At 48.0% G+C, this 16047-nt stretch overlaps 1 protein-coding gene and 1 long non-coding RNA gene across 7 annotated transcripts in view; one reads left to right on the plus strand and one right to left on the minus strand.

Annotated features, from left to right (window-relative positions):
• The window catches only part of LOC106733367 (uncharacterized), an 8138-nt gene extending 1116 nt beyond the window's left edge, over nucleotides 1-7022 (minus strand). Inside the window, exons 1-3 of one of the 3 annotated variants that reach the window (XR_001369483.1) lie at nucleotides 6953-7022; nucleotides 6406-6524; nucleotides 4843-4968 (exon numbers count right to left, since the gene is read on the minus strand). This is a non-coding gene — a long non-coding RNA (uncharacterized LOC106733367). Of the gene's footprint in view, nucleotides 1-4842; nucleotides 4969-6405; nucleotides 6525-6948 lie in introns of all 3 variants that reach the window. The other 2 variants (XR_003547167.1, XR_001369484.1) reach the window with 2 other exon arrangements.
• NTRK3 (neurotrophic receptor tyrosine kinase 3) overlaps nucleotides 1-16047 on the plus strand; it is a 359566-nt gene that overhangs the window by 125409 nt on the left and 218110 nt on the right. The gene's annotated exons all lie outside the window — the stretch shown is intronic.

A 16047-nucleotide genomic window follows, 5' to 3' on the forward strand; every position in this document is an offset into this window, starting at 1 on the left:
TTTCTTTTGGGCCAGTTTTGTTTCCTTTTTTCGAAAAAAAAAAAAAAAAAACCAGGGTTTTAAAGAGCTTAAAAAAAGGCACTTGGACACGAAACAGCTCTTACAAAACAACATGTTGATGAGTTAAGTATAAATGAATCAGAGACATATGGATTAAATTTCCCTTGCAATCCACAGGGGCTTCAAAATTAGGGGAAGAGTGTTGGTCTCAATGTGTGTCTGTCTCCGCCAGGGTCTGGGACAGAATCGGAGGTTGTGCCTTTGCTGGGGAAGCCTTGCCCAGTCCTCCCCCACGTCTCTCTTCCCCCAATGGCAGGGCTGAGAGCCAAGGAAGTGACTCTAGGTCTCAGTTGTGTTTTTCTGCTCCTCAGTCCTGCAGTCCTTTTGCTCTTAATTGAATCGTTCCCCACATCTCTCTCCTGTGTCTTCCAATGAGGGAGTAGGCCAATGTCTCACTCTCGTAAAGACCTTTAACGTGAAGGAGAAAGAGAGATGGACAGAAGCCAGGCTCACGCATGGGAGCTCTGTCCATGCCTTCCTGACTGTGAACCAGCTTATTTTGGCCCTTCCTGTCTTCCTCTTGTTAAAAAAACTTGCCAGAGGGTGTGGGTGCTCATTAGAGAGAAACAGAAAGAGAGAAATCACCCTCCTCCCTAGGGTGGCCATGTCTCAATCCCTTCTCCTCCCTTCTCCTCTTGGGATTTTGGGCACACGCACACACAGGTGCCTGATATATTTTCCAAGCCTCCGTGTCTGGGACTTGAACTGCACACTTGACCATGTGGGATCCAGCCACCTTTACCACCACATTACCTGGCTGGCTGTCCCAGCCTGTCCTGTCTTAATCCTTCCTGGCAACACAGATATCTATTGTTGTTCAGACATGGATATTAGAAATACCACCCAGGGGCCAGCAGATGACTTAATGATTACATCACTAGACTGCCACATTGTCAACCATGGTTCAAGCCCCAGATGTGGTGGCTTAAAATACATGTGTGTGTGTGTGCCCAAAATCCTGACAGGAGAATGGAGGAGAAGGGATTATGGCGTGGTCATCCCCTCTGGCGAGTAATTTTTCGCTTTCTGTGTCTCTGGTGAGGGCATGTGCCCTATAGCAAAAATCCCTTTAAAAAAAAAAAAAGAAAAGAAAAAAGAAATACCACTCATGGCGACCAGGAGGGAGAGGACCAAGGTACAGGTGAGGCAAAGGATTGGTAACTTCTGTTTTGCTTCTAGATCCCATTCTTGCTGTCAGGAGGTGGAAGCTGGAGGGATTCTGATCTCATGATAAGAATAAAGACCCTGGGTAGAAGAGGAGCTTTTTCCACTTAGACATCATCTAGAAATCCTGAAGAGTGTTGGCCTAGGAGTTTTTATTCTTCCTTCTCATTTTTTGACCAAGGAACAGAAAAACAAAGTATACAGTCATCCCTTTGGTACCCACAGAGAATTGGTTCCAGAATCCTCTTCTTTCCCCCATAACAAAATCTGTGGATGCTCAGGTCCCTAATACAAAAAGGCATAGTATTTGCATATAACCTGCGTACATCTTTTCATGTACTTGAAGTCATCTCTAAGCTATGTATAGCACCTAATCCACTGGACATGTTATGTAAGTAGTTGCTGTACATGTACTGTTTAGGGAACATGGTAAGAAAAGTCTATATATGTTCAGTACAGCTGCAGTCATGGGAATCTAACTGTGTGCTTAATCCCGTCAGCCACAGTTGAACACTTTCCGTCTGCAGTTGGTTGAATGTATGTGTGCTCATAAATATGGCGGGCCAAGCATATTTCGAGAGACCCCGAACACCTCAAACTGTGCTGCTGCTGTCTTGCTTTAGAACCCTTTTATTGGGTAGTTGGAACCAACTCATGATGTATTTGTCCTTTCTTTTCTTTTTTAAGTATTTTTTTAAAGAATTATTTTATCTAACTTTATTTAGCAGTAGTAGTAGTAGTAGTGTTTTTAATTTGACCAGAGAGAGAGAGAGAAGGATAGTGAGAAAGCAAGCCACCAGGTCCAGGACTCGAATCATAGTCGGCCATGTGGGAGTCCAGCGCCCCAACGACCACACCACCTGGCAGCCCCCATGGCATGTTTTTTTTTTTTAATTCAAAAAATGCATCATGACTTTCCAACAACCCAATACTTTAGAACCACTTGAGCAAGAGAAATCTTAATGGAAGCCCCCAGTGTAAAGCAGATAAGGAACTTCATCAGATGAATCCTTAATGAGACCCTCTTAGTGCCCCCTCAGCCCCGGTTAGTGGGACTCCTCTCCCCAGGTCTCTTTGGAACACAGTTTGAAAGCACAGCAGTAATCTAGACTAGGAATCACGGCATTCATTGGCCCTTAGTGCCAGCAGGAAACTTAGGGCCTCACGATGTTGTGTTGAGTGAAAGAAACCAGACGCAAAAGAGCACATGTGATGTGATTCCATTTATATGATGTCGAGAAATAAGCAAAACTGATCGCTGTTGGTGAAGTCAAATAGTAGTTCCTTCTGGTATTGATTGAGAGGGGCATGAAGAGAACTTCCTTGGGGTGCCTAAAGGGTTCTGTCTTTTCATGTAGAGATGTACGCAGAGATTTCGTGAGCTGTACACGTCAGTCAGTGCCCCTGGTGCTCTTAATTGTATACTTGTGATCTGTTCATGAATATTTTAAAAACTGGGGCCAGCAGGTGGCGTAGTGGTTCAGACACTGGACTCCTATATGGCTGACCGCGGTTCGAGTGCTGGATCCGCAGCTTGAAATGCATGCCAGGTGTATGAGTGTGCGTGCGTGCCCAAAATCCCAAGAGGAGACTGGAGAAGAAGGGATTGCGCATGGCCATCCCCCTTGGGCGGTGATTTCTTGCTCTCTGTCTTTCTGTTTCTCTGGCGAGTACACATGCTGAAGGTTTTTGTCTTAGGGTGCATGCATTTGCGGGGGGTCGGGGAGACAGCCACAGTGAGAGGGAAAGTGAGAAATCATGCCCTGAGGCAGATGGGTACACCATAATCCCTTCTCCTCCATTCTCCTCCCAGGATCTTGGGCACACATTCTCACATGCCCAGTATGAATTTCAAGCCACTGGGTCTGGGACTCAAACTGTGGTTGGCCATGTGAGAGTCCAATGATGTAGCTGCTACGCCAAGTGCTGGTCCTCCCCCCAACCCAATTTGTTTTTTTTCTTTCAAATCATCATCATCTCCCCAAAGTCTGGGTGTTCCCCATTGTCAGGCAGACCTTTTAGCACAAAGGTTGAGAATCTGGGCTTTGACATTGTCGCTGCAGAGGTGAGGCAGAAAGCAGGGAACAGGCTATAGGAAAGGTCAGCCTTGGGAAGAAAAATCAGTGTCTCATCCCCGTACACGGCCTTGGTAACATGGAGAGCCACAGCCAGGCTGAGGACTCCTCAGTGAGTCCTGACCAAAAGCCTACGCTGTGGTGGAAAGGCATAACACAGCGTTAAGGTGGTGTTTGGGATTCGAGGGGCCCCTCAGGATCACAGTATGCAACCAGGCCCTTTCTAAGGTACTTACGATGCTTCCTACCATCGTAAACCCCTTTCTCAACCATCTTGATATGAAGAGGAATCTGGGGGCTCTGAGAAAAGGGGGAAACTGCTTCCACAAGCCCCCACCTACCCACCCTTCCCTGTTCACAGGGACTGGGCATGCTGGATGCATGCAAAAGGACAGAGTGTCCATGACCAGCCAGCCAGGCTTCCAGAAAGGAGCCAGGCATGTCACAGGCAGTTGGACGTTTGCTCGAAGGGATGGAATTAGCTTCGTCAGGCTAGCCTGTCTGAGCTCTGCTTGGAAAACACAGTTGGCTGGTGGGGTTGAGGAATGTGGCCTGGACAAAGCATGGCAGTGTTTTGCAGAGTTCCAAGGCCCCTACAGGGGCAGGGAGGCTTGCGGGCCACTCTCTGGCTGCCCAGCAGGTGTGGCACACCATCCCTCCCCCCGCTCCCCATCCCAGTCGTCTTCCTCCTCCCGAGCCTGGGTACCAGTCACAGTGTCCTGGCCCAAGGGTTTCTGTCTTTTTCTAGAGTCCATGTGTGGACACCTGGGTGTTAGCCAGGCCAGGCACATTCATGCAGGAGGGAGATTTCAGCCAGCTTTTGCAAAACAGTTTTCTTTCCAACGCCAGCAGCTGCCCTTTGCCAATCAGTGCTAGAAGTGAACTACGCGCAGCTCTCTGTAACATTCCCCTCCTGGCTAATTCATCCCAGCTTCTCTCGGTTTAGTGCGAGGACAGGGGGAAGCAGAATGGTGACTCTCGCAGGCATTAGCTGCCACATCCTGACCTTTCTGTTATGGAGAGATGTGCCGCTTTTCCTGGACTTGACTGTCTAGACCAACACCACCAGCGGCACCTGTGTATGCTAACTTCCCTTCCTTTTCCAACAGAGAGGCCACATTTCTGCCGGGTCGGTCACTGGCACCGTGCCCGCACCCCCAGCCTTCTGTCCTGATGAAAACCAGGCCAGGAACTGGCCTCGGGCATTTGGCTCTAGGTCTCAGCTTCTCTCCTCACCCATCTGGGGTCCTTTCGCCCCAAGGTTGGAAGAACCAAGTTATTATGAGGTTTAGTCAAACCAACTGGGATTTCGCTTAAGTGATGTTTGGTCCTCAGGCCCATGCTGGCTTTCAGAATAACTTTTCTGTTTGCTTTTTTAACTTTTTCTTTTCATTTAGCGAGATGTTTACTCTTGGGTGCATGCTTGCCAGAGACACAGAGAAAGACAGAAAGTGAGAAATCACCCCTCCATCCCCAAGAGGGATGGCCACACTGCAGTCCCTTCTCCTCCATTCCCCTCTTGGGATTTTTGGTGTGCACTCACATACACCTGATGTCAGTTTCAAGCTGCAGGGTCCAGGACTTGAACTGCAGTCTGCCATGTGGGAGTCTAGCGCCTTTGTTGGTATGCCACTTTTCCTCGTTAATTGCCTTTAGGTACTAACAAGCTCTTGAAAATCAGCATGAAGAAGATAAACAAAAGGCAGGAACCAGCAATTCCCAGAATTAAAAAAAAAAAAAAAGTAAAATGACTAATAAACATACGGAAATTTGTTCAGCTTAAGTAGGGATCAAAGAAATACTAATTAAATCAGTTACAAGAATCTGTTTCCCCCTATTAAGTTGGCAACAATGATAACACAGGATGATTTTGATGTGGAGAAATGGGCTTTTATTTCCTCGCTATAAGGGACTAAATTGGTACAACTTTTCTGGAGGGCTCTTTGACAGTATTTTGTAAAAACCTTAAAAACGATTATTCTCTTTGACTCAGCAACTCCACTGCTTGGCATTTCTCTTACCTTAAGGAAATAATCAGAGATGTTCACAAAAGTTCATGTACAAAGTTGTGTATCGAAGCGCTATTTGTAAAGATGGAAAATTGGAAATGACTGAAATGCCCAACAATACAGACTCTGTTATATAAATCATGGCTCATTGAAATAATGAAACACCATGAAATCATTAAAATATGTCGTAGGACAATATTTAATGGCATGAAAAATATTTACAATATTTCCTATGTAGAAAAAGTCAGACTATAAGTCAGCGCGTTCAATATGATTCCAATTTTATACCGACAACAACAAATTCATATGGATGAGTGGAAAAAAATTGGAAAGATATACACAAGCCATTTAATTGTGGTTATTTCTAGGTCTGACGTTATGGATGGTTTTTATTTTCTCCTTGGTGTTTTTCTTTTGCCATTTCCAAATGAAGCATTTAACACAAACATAACTGTTTAAAGTTTAGGTCGTTTTCAATTTTTCGTTATTGGTAATGCGTTGATCAATGTCCTTTGCTTAAATTGTTGCATAGGCTTTTTGCCAGTTCATATAAGTGGAATTTGGGGGTCAGGTGGCATGTCTACTAACTGAGTGTTGCTTCTATAATTAAAGCAAAATTAAGTCCTCTGAGGGTTTTTGTTCTAGAATTGTCTTTCCCTTAATAAACCCCTATTACCTGGCCATATGTACACTCAGGTCTGCTCCGTCCCCATCCCCCTTTTGTTTTTAAGTTTATTTATTTCTTCCATGAGCTAGAGAAACAGAGAGAGAGAGGGAGAGAGGGAGAGAGGGAGAGAGCGAGAGCATGCAAGAGAAATCACCCCAATGAATCTTGATGCCACAATTCAACCCCACCTTCAGTCCACCCAGGTCACGGACACCTGTGTGTCTGGCACACTCAGGGAGGTCTCCAGATGTGAGCCTAGAACCCTTCCATGGAGGTTAACCTCACAGAGCCTTGAGTTTTACTGCTGTGCCACCATCCACCCCTCTCCTTTTAAGCTATGAGCTAAGAAAATCTGCCTACCACTGTCTTGGAGACAAGGTATTTTGGTGACATGGGCTCTGCCGCCATTTTCCGTGAGGTCCCTCTGTACCTGGTTGTCTCCAAAGTGGCTTCTTCCTGGCATCCCTCTCCATCTTCACCTGTGGCTGCCGATGAAGAGAAAGGCTTGAAGGCATAGGAGGGCCTGCTCGGTGCCAGTTGCTGGTTTGGCTGAGATCAAAACGTTGAGCATCTTTGATGACTCTCACTCCACATCGAATCCCAATTCTCTCCGTGTCTCCTCCAGCCCATGTGATGAAGCATGCCGCTTCTCAGCACCTACGCATGTACCGCCTAGTTCCCCGCCTCCGTCCCCTCGTGCTCTGTGGTTGCAATGGTCCACCTGGCTGGGCTCCCTGTGTTGTCCTGAGCTCCCGCCCCCACAACCAGAGGGGTCTTGCGAAAACATCGTGGACCTTTCCCAAGTCCTCCCAACCTCCTGTGGTGTCCCATCTCCCGCAGCAGAAAGCCAGGGGCCTCCGCGTTCTGGCTGCACCCCCTGCCAAGCTCCCCCTTGCTCGTCCACTGTGGTCAATACTGGCCTCTGCTCTGTGTCCTCGTAGGGACTGAGACCGTCTTCCCTTAGGCCCTTTACCTACAGTGTTGCCTCCCGGGCCTGTTCAGGGTCCGCCCTTACATTGCCTCTGTTCTGAGGTCAGATGGTTGAAGAGGCCTCTCTGACCTTGCTTTCCTAACCCCGCCTACTTGTTGTCATGGCTCCTATGATGGCCTGCCAGGGAAGGTATGTGTCTCTGCTTTCCCGAGTGGAGCCGGGATTTGCCTGTATTGCTCTGCCTCTGGCCCCAGAAGCCACGATGGAGCGGCAATTTCCTGATCTCTGTGCTAGGAGGACGAAGCAGAGGCTCAGAGGTGTGATGCGCGCAACTGGTCCATGTCATGACCTCTTGCAGATCCACGCTTCTGTCCAGCTTTCCAGCCTGTTTTCTGTCTATTCTCAGAGGTGGACCCTGAGCCTGGGGACTGCTCTTTCTGCTGCTTTTCCCAAAGCAGTGGGAACTGCTGGGTGGGCCCTTGTCACCCAGGATGCCTGTTGGGCTCGGTTAGGCCAGGTCCTGAGGTTGCCCATGAGGTTCTGTCTGTATGTACGGCCACACTGGTCTGCCTACGCCATGCCGTTTCGGGGCCAGTGCCCCTAAGCCCTGTGTGCCTAGGAAGAATCCTCTGCCTTTTGCAAATGGGATGACGTTCCTTGACCCAGTGTGACAGTCCAGCACAGCTGTGGCTCCCAGGTGACCTGGGGCACAGGCTGAAGTGGGCCACGTTCCAGCTCAGCATCATCTCTGCGTGCAGGGGGCGCTTTGCAGAGTGTTTCACTCCATCTTCTGTCTTCTCCGTTGCTGCCTCATTCCCCTGGTTATTTACGATTTGTTGAGTGCCCCTACTGTGTTCAGCGCACTAGGAGACGGAAAGTTGTTCCCGCCCGAGGCCTTGCAGCGTAATGCAGCCAGACAAATGACTCAGGCAGAAACCACCTTCCCAGAGAAGGTGCTTACCTCTCCAAGGCGTCAGGTTTCTCAAGGTTTTGATTCGCACAAGGCTTTCCATTTTTAAACTCCCCTTGGACAGGAGTAGAGACGACTCGGGGAGGGAGAGGGAAGTGTGGAGACAGGGCTGGGAGAGCAGAGTGGAAAATGTTGGCTATGTCAGGGTTTTTGAAAAGCAGTGACTTTCCAGGAGGCCTTTCCGAGGCATGCAGTTCGTGATTCGGGATGTGGCATTGGGGTGGGGCTGAGACGGTGCTAAGAAGCAGAGAAAATGAAGGCAGGAACCCAGGGAGTGGAGGCAGGTGTGAGACTCGGGTCAGAAGCCAGGGACAAGTCCAGTCAGCAAAGGTACTAAACATTCCTTCATTAATTCAACACATCTTTAGTAACTATCCAGTCTTAGCTGGGAACTCTGCTGGCTCTTGGGAGCTGGAGCTTTGCCTTCCAGGCACTTGAACTCTACTTGGAGAAGGGTGATTTGTCCTTGAAGTATTTAAAAACCTGTGATTCCCTGACTTAATAGACTATGTTAGGTCCCCTCTGCAACTCCTCTCAGAGAAATCTGTCCTCTTGCGCAGTCACATTTATGAAAATTTTAAGTGCTTTTCTTTGGTTTGTTCGTGTTTGATAAATCTTCAGCCCCTCCTCCCATGAGGATCATTACCCTGTCTATTGTCTTCATGCATCTCCAGGCTGAGAGCAGTTTTTGGCAGTGGAAGGCCTTCAGTAAATATTAACTGAGGGTCTGGCAGGTGGCATGGTGGTTAAGGAACTGGACTCCCACATGGCTGACCACAGTTCAAGTCCTGGACCTGGCAGCTTGCTTTTGTGCCTTTTCTCTTTCTCTCTCTTTCTCTCTTTGGTCAAATTAAAAAGTAATATTAACAATGATAACAAATGGAATTAAATAATAAAAATAAAATAGATGTTAACTGAATCAATGAAACCGTGAATGAATGAAGTGAAGGAAGCCTTATAGGGTGCACAAGAGGAATAAAGGAGGCTATGGTGGGAAGTCAGAAGAGGCCTTAATGGAGGAAATCTACTGGATCTGTGTAGTAATGCTCCCTAAAGATAAACAACAAGGGGCCAGCAGGTGACGTGGTGGTTAAGGCAGTGGACTCCTGCATGGCAAACCATGTTCGAGTCCCAGACCTAGTGGTTTGCTTTCCCTTTTCCTCTTTTTCTCAGTCTATCTCTGGTGACATGCCTGTAGCAAAAAATTAAAAAACAAAACAAAACAAAAACAAAAAATGAAATATATAAATCTTTAAAAAAGAAAGAATAACAACAATAGCTTCAGTACACTGGTTTGAGTGTGTCCCTTCCAAGATTTGCCAATGTAAGAGTATTAAGAGGTAGGACCTTTAAGAGGTAATTAGACCATGGGGGTCCCTTCCTCATGAATGGGTTTAGATGCTTCTTATAAAAGGGTCAACAAGGCACTGTGTCCCTTTTTTCCTTTCCATCATGTGAGAAGACAGTATTTGTCCCCTCTGAAGGCATCTGTGGAGGTGGTAGCAACAAAGCACTGCCTTGGGGAGCAATGATCAAGCCCTTACAAGATACTGAACTTGTTGGTACTCTGACATGGGGGGCTTTCCAGCCTCCAGAACTGTGAGGAAAAAAAATGATCTTCTTTATAAATTACCCAGTTGGTAATACTTTGTTGTAGCAGCACTAAATGTACTAAGAGAACCATTCTCAACAAATAGAATAGCTGCCATACGGGAAAGCAGAGTATGTGCCACGTGTTGAGCTAAGTGCCTCGTATATATCAGCTAGTAGTAAGTACATATATTTTGTAGGCAGGGTTCAGGGTAGCTGAACTTTGTCCTTAGGCACATAGTCTGAAAATAGCAGAATTGGGATTCTCATGTGACCACATCCCCAAAATGGTGTTTACCTTGATTGCCTGCAAATTGATACCTGTTGTTCTTAGAAGAATCACAGGACTAATGCAATAGAGATTCCAGCTGGATAGAGAGAATGCTGGTGTACTTAGGATTCTGTTTAGGGTAGAGGGAGTCTCAGAAAGGAATATGGAATGGTTTATAAGAAGGCTGTGGTGGGGTCAGAGTGGGACTCAGCATTCCCCTGGGGTTCCTTCCAGGGCACTTTGTATTGGACCATTAAACCACTAATGGAAGGTGACAGTGCTTGACATTTGGGTAATTAAAACATCCACTGACTGAATAATAACTTTTTATTGACAATCATACTGGTGAAGGCAAAATTAATTTGATTTCAGATATCAAGCTGTGGACTCGGCTGGACAGGGGCCAGCATCCTATGAAGAGAGCTTTTTGATCCTGTGGATGGTACCAAGCACTCCCAGGAGGCCTCGGTTCCAGCCAGGCTTGAAGGAGACAGTGTGGCCAAGCCGATCATGGCATGCTGAGCTGGTCTAGGTAGTTAGGGATACATGCTGTGCGTGGCCCAGTATGGTAGCCACTTGCCACATGTGGTTATGGAGCCGTGGACACATGGCTGGTGCTCTTGAGAAGCTAATTGGTACCGTCCAGTGTGGTACCCACCTGCCATATTTGGCTGCAGGTGACTACACCAAGAACTCACTCTAGAGGGACTCTGGGGAGATACTGTTTGTGACAGAAATGTGAGGTGCCTTATAATCCATGAGTAGTTAGAATAGCCCCCAGAAAGGTAGGAAACTTCTGGTCAGAGAGGAATTGTGTAGTGGAATATGGAGTGAGGGGAAGAGGCGTCGGGAGATGCAGAAGGTGCCTTACATGATACATCAGCTCATTGAATTTCAGTAATAGAGACCAGCAGATGGGGTAATGGTTGTGTTGCTGAACTCCTACCATGGTTCAAGTCCCAGACCCGGCAGCTTGAAACTCATGCTGAGTGCGTGTGCATGCACGCCCAAAGTCCTGAGAGGAGAATGGAGGAGAAGGGGTTGCAGCATGGCCATCCCTCTGGAGGGGTGATTTCTCGCTTTCTGTCTCTCTGTTTCTCTAGTGAGCACACATGCTCTATAGCAAAAATCTCTCTAAAAAATAAATAATAAATAAAATAATTTCAATAATAACCTAAGGATATTATTGGGTTGTCAGAAAAGTCATGATGCATTTTTTCATAGAAAAGCTTAGAAAAATATGTCTTGACTTAATTGTTTTTTGAGAAATTTTTTGCTATAGGGTGCATATGCTTGTCACAGAGACAGAGACAGACAGAAAGTGAGAAATCATCCCTCAGAGGGGATGGCCACACCACAATCCCTTCTCCTCCATTCTCCTCTCGGGATATTGGGCACACACGCACACGTGCCCTATTTGAGTTTCAAGCCTCCAGGTCCAGGACTTGAACCGCAGTTGACTACGTGGGAGTCCAGTGACATAGCCATTATGTTCTATGCTGGTCCTGATCTAGTTATGATTCTTCTGATTGATTTCCATTTGGTGACTTTACCAGAGGTCATTTGTCTTTCTGCTAGTTAATCCATATATATGGCATTTGGAATATATAACCCCAGAAAGAAAAGTGAAAAAGAAAAATTAAAAACCCAAATCATAGGACACCCCTAATTTTTTTTTTAATCTTCTCATGTAAATGCCTATCTCCCTCCTGTAAAGCCTTGCTGTTCCCCCTTGTGTGAGGACGGGGAGGGGCTGTTGTCCTGGGTCTTGCCTCTTCTGGTTTGCAATCCTGCCACCTTCTTTACTTGTCCTTCATGCATCAATAACAAAGTGAAATATATAAATTCCTAGAGCTCGTTCATTAGTGGCAGAGCCCCCCTCATTTGTGTTTGACAGCCCAAGGGGGTTTGTTAATGTCCCACTGGGAAGCACTGGGAAGCCTGGGTGTTTTATTGCTGGTGTTGCCCTTCTTTCGTTGACAGAAGATGCTAACCAGTGAGTGCTCTGTTCAGCTTGAGCCTGTACAGAATCACCTGGAAGGCTTGGTCACCAGTCCCTGATTTCTGGAGTCAGAAGGTCAGAGTGAGGCCCCAAAACTTGCATTTCCTGTAGGTTGCCAGGTGAACGCTAGCAGATGCTACTGGTCTGGACGCAGGCTTTGGGAACCGTGGCATTAGGCCAGGCTCGTCTGTCCACTGAATGTCACGGAAGAACTGTCCATATCCCCATTACATGGAGGGTGGGTGAAAACCCAGTTACCTGGTCCCATCCCCAAAGTTTTTGGCCCAGTGCGCGCAGGAGGATGGGTCCTAATAATCTGCATTTTGCTGAGTTTCTAGGTGAGGCTGATGTTGCTGGTCTGAGAACCGCCCATCAAAGAACTTGCGTCATCCTCATTGGTATCAGTCTTAGCTCTGAGATGTCAGTCAGGAGATGAAGCCAATCTTAGCACTCTGTGACCTGTCACTCCCCAAGCCTCGGTAAATCTACAAATACTAGGTGCTTAATAAATGCTTGATTTTTTTTTTTTTCTTTTCTTTTCTCTAACCATGAGCTGTCCCGACTGGGTGGCAAAGAGGCTACAGGAAACAGAGCATGCGCTGCTCTGAATTTATTCCTCTGTGATTGCCTGCTCCCCTGTACCAGCACCACCCACCCTCTGTTCTTCATCCTCCCCAGCCTGGCAGTCCTCACGGTCCTCTCACCCCTCAGCAAGGCCGGCAAATTGCTGTTTTCAAGCACCCACGGCGCCTCCACCCTCTTGCTGCCACTTCCCAAATTTCCTAAACAAATCATGTGTCTCATCAGATTGTGCGTTAACTGTGTTACGATTAAGAATACAACTGTGTTTATTTCTAAATGACCTGGAGCATTGGCTGCCTTGCCTAAATGTAACTAAAAACAGTTAAAATAAGGGTGAAAAAATAAGACAAAATGAAAACCCACCATAGAAAGTAAAAGACAACTTCATCTTGATGCAAGACTTGGGAACTTGGACTCCCGAATGCCCCAGTGCTTATTACCTACTTTTCCGTGTCCTCCACTGTAATTGATCCAGAGAAAATCAAACTCAAACCAGCCTTGAGCAGAGCTGGCCTGGGTGGCTCTGGGACTTCTGGTGCCCGTGAGGGAGCGTGAGAAGGACAGTTGATTTTCCCTGGGGTCTCTGAGGACAATTCCCGGTCCAGGATTCTTCATGGACTGAGCTGCTCTGCCGGGGCAAGAGCTATCAAGAGATGAGACTGGGGGGAACCAGCAGTTAGCATAATGGCTATGTCGCTGGACTCCCATGTAGTTGACCGTGGTTCGAGTCCTGGACCCCATGACTTAAGTCTCATGCTGGGCGCGTGTGCGTGCGTGCCTAAGATCCTGAGCAGAGAATGGAGGGAAGGGATTGTGGTGTGACCATTCTCCCTGGGGGGTGATTTCTCACTTTCTATGTCTCTATGTCTCTGTCTGTCTGGTGAGCACACACAGGCTATAGCAAAAAACTCTGGGGAAAAAAAAAAAAGAGAGAGAGATGAGACTGGGACCAGCAGGGGGCTTAGGGGTTAAGGCCCTGGACTCCAAAATGATCCCCCCAGACCTGGTGGCTTGAAACTCATGCCTGACACGTGTGCGCCCAAAATCCCAAGAGGAGAATAGAGGAGAATAGAGGAGAAGGAATTGTGATGTGGCCATTCCCCCCCGCCCCCCGGGGGCGATTTCTGTCTATCTGTCTCTTGGGTGAGCGCACATGCCCTATAGCGAAAATCTCACAAAAAAAGAAATGAGATACAGAAGGACTTGAAAGCTGGGCAGTGGCTGTGACTACAGGGCCTTGTAGAACTGCAGATAATGAAGCAAGAATCCTGTGCCTGTTAATTGCGTTTTATAGCACAGCCTTGGTGTTTTAGCAGTTGATCCATTTCCTCCAATGTTCTTCCATCAGAGCATCAGCGCTTTCCTGCTCTGGCTTAACGTGCTTGTTATGAAGTCGCTCTCAGCATCAGTTTTCCGGCTGTAAAATGGGAATAATGGCATCTTAGCTTGCAGGGTTACCCAGGAGACTCAGAGTGCTTTCATAAAGTCAGACAGCATGGCGCCTGACAGCAGTAGGTGCGTGACAGCCTCTGGGCCTTTTCCCTTCTCTCGGCTGTGTCGGAAACGCACATCATGACGTTCAGAGGTAAAGGGGTGCTCTTGACTGCAATGGCTGGCTCGAGTCTCTCTGACCTTCTGGCCTTAGCCTGAACAGATACCGTGAAGGAGAACCGAGCAGAAGGCAAAGGCTGGAATCTTTTTGGGAGAGATTTTTTGCTATAGGGGGTGTGCATTCACTGGAGAGACAGAGAGAAATGGAGAGAGAGAAGTTGAGAAATCGCCCCACAGCAGGGACAGCCACACCACAATCCCTTCTCCATTCTCCTCGTGGGATTTTGCATGCACTCACATGTGCCAGGCGTGAGTTTCAAGCCAAGTTCAGGAATTGAACTGCATGCAGTTGGCCATGTGGGAGTCCAGCACCTTAGCCACTACACTACCTGCTGGCCTGCTAAAATGTGGACATTATGGCTTCCTTGAGTCCACCTGGATTGTGTACTCGGTTAGGAGATAGGGCCTCCCAGGCAGGCTGTCACGAGAAAAGCAGCACCCACTGCCCGCCCTTATTGCGAGGTTCTGGGGTGGCCTCAGACCTCAGGGGCAGGGAGGTGTGTGCAGACCCCAGCTCATTATGCCTGGAACTTAATCGGAGCCGCCCTCTGCACGTGTGCAGTCCTCAGCTCCTTGTGCCTGGAACTTAATCGGAGCCGCCCTCTGCATGACTGCCATCCATTTTCCGGAGGCAGTTGAGACTCAGTGAAGAACGCGGTAGGATTGAACCCTAATCAGATTATTACCGCTGCAAGAGCCAAAATCATGCAGGCCCAGCTGATGTCTCTTTCTCTACCTGTCATTTATTCCCTAGTAGTCTTTCTCTTTCTGCTGGAGAGTTCAGGGTCTTTCTTTTCTTTCTCCTTTTTATCTTGTCTTCCTTTGCTTTCTCCTGGGCTTGTTAGTTATGGCTTCCCTTCTCGAGTGTTGGTTCAGTGTGGTCCTTAGGCCCCAGGTTGCTAAAAGCCCGATTCATTGATTTCCAGTTCAAGACAAGAGACCTTAGGCCATGGCCTGGCTTGGGCCCTTGCTCTCAGGCAGCCCTGCAAACCTCAAATGCACATTGTGAGAACAAGTAGCTGGGCTTGTGTTTACTGGGCCAGGAGAGTGGTGCGGGATAGGGGGATTCTGCTGATCACACACAGAGGTTTAGGGGAGTGAAGATCGGTGATGGGGACTAGGACAGTAGGAGGAGAGAACCGTGGGGAAAGAAGGTTCGGGGGTGCTTTCTGGCTATCCGAATGTAGGGGGTCCTCTGGTTGTGCTTTCTCTGATTGGAGAAAGCAAAGCTGCCATCCTGCCTCCACATCTGTTGTCTTAATTCTCTCCCTCTATAGCATCTGGATCTCTGGGATCCTGTATGTGCCTTGCTGGCTGGACGGAGCGCCCACTGCTACCTCTGTGCCCCTCTCTAGGATTGCCACACCCTACATGCCCACCTTTTGGCTCCTTCTTCCTAGTGCTAACCCTGCATCACATGGTTGCACTAAATAAAGGATGATGGGAAGAAGGGAGAACGGAACAGGAAGAAATGCTCCAAGCTGGGTCGGTGGCAGCCAAGGCGGTGGCATTCTCTTGCTCTAACATCCCAGATTTTTCTGAGATCTCTCTAGACTCAGTGACCCGTGAATTCTGGCTTCCTGGGTCAGTGCCAGGGAGGAGGCAGGCTGTATTTCTGAGCTGTTTGGGTGGTAAGGTCCCTGGCCTTTTCCCCAAGCCAGCCTCCGGCTGCGAGGTCAGCTCATGTATTTGGATGTGCACCATGTAAACTGCGAAGCTCTGAAGGGGAGGATGAGAAGAGGCAGATGGAGGGCTGTAGCTGGCATCTGGCAGTTTGGAAGCAAAAGCCTGCATGTTCTGTGCCAACTTCCTCCATGGCATGGCCCCATCTGTCTTCAGCCCTGTTAACAGGGCTTGGGCATCTCTGGATCCTGGGTAGCCGAGTTCTGCTTCCTGCTACTAATCATCTGCCCCTGGCATTGCTCTGGGAGGGTTGTGCTTCTTCACGAGGGTCCAGTGTTGCACCCAGGCGCCCCCACACGCCACGCCTTGCTCTCTCCGCTCCCACAGCACTCTCACTGGCATCACAGGTGTTTGTGTGCCACCTCAGTTTTCTGCCTAGGGCTGGTAGACTTGGTTAGCACCTTTTCCTTCTTTTTTTTTTTTTCCTTCCTT

The sequence above is a fragment of the Tupaia chinensis genome, unplaced genomic scaffold, assembly GCF_000334495.1.
Source record: "Tupaia chinensis unplaced genomic scaffold, TupChi_1.0 Scaffold143616_1, whole genome shotgun sequence".
NCBI classification, from domain to species: domain Eukaryota; kingdom Metazoa; phylum Chordata; class Mammalia; order Scandentia; family Tupaiidae; genus Tupaia; species Tupaia belangeri.